This window comes from Pteropus vampyrus, unplaced genomic scaffold (genome assembly GCF_000151845.1).
Source record: "Pteropus vampyrus isolate Shadow unplaced genomic scaffold, Pvam_2.0 Scaffold141, whole genome shotgun sequence".
Lineage (NCBI taxonomy): Eukaryota > Metazoa > Chordata > Mammalia > Chiroptera > Pteropodidae > Pteropus > Pteropus vampyrus.
The window spans coordinates 3,029,001-3,029,923 of record NW_011888922.1 but is presented as its reverse complement, the minus strand read 5'-3'; positions in this window follow the sequence as shown (position 1 = coordinate 3,029,923).

Genomic DNA, 923 nt, shown 5'->3' with positions numbered 1-923 from the left:
GTCATTCATTCATTCATTCATTCTTCTTCTCTTGGCCAAGCCCAGGGCCAGGCACTAAGGATAGGGAGATGAATGAGCCAGGGTACTACTTCAGGAGTGCCCATGGGGCAAAAGCAAGGGTAGGGAAAGGGGCCAGAATGCAGAAGAGTAAACCAACAATTGGGAATGATAAAGGAAAGCTCAGGGCATTGTGGGAAATTCCAAAAGAAATGGAATCAACTCAGCCTGTGTGGAAGTGACCGTGGGCTGGGATTTGAAGAAGAAAATGAGAATTTGCCCTGGTGGGCAAGATGGGGAACCACATAGTTGACTTACAAAGCCAAGGCATGGATGTGAGAAAGGGCTTCCCCCTTGTGGTTCAAGAAGAGCTTTCTAAAAAATCTGTGTGTAGACAAAGACTTCCCGTGAAGTCAGGGACTGGGAAGTAGCTGGCATTGTTTGGCATACCCTGGGGAAAGAACATGAAGCAGAGCACAGAGAAGCTGGAATAAAAGGCCTTTCAGGCCTTTCTAAAGTCTGAGTCACCCTGGTTAGAAGGAAAACATAAAGTCATTTTTCTCTTCACCCAAAAGGCAGTGTCACATCTCAGGACTAAAGAAGGGTCTTGAGCCAAAGTGACAGGATTACAGAGCTCACAAGTTGGATCTATATGCCATTGCAGGCACCTCAACCATGCACAGCCTTTCCTGCTCTGAGGGTCTTGTCTTCCGCAGAATCAAGCTTTTAACACCCCATTCCGAGCTTCTCCTAGGAGGGCCTGGGTCCCACTCTTCCTAATGTAGGGAGGAGGCAAGAGAACTAAAAGTTAAGTCAAACTATATTCAGAGACTGCGATGTGCTGATCAGCCCTAAGTCTAGACCACAAGGAAATCTGAAGAACAAAGGATAATTTCTACTGGGATTGCTAACAAACCATTTACCCA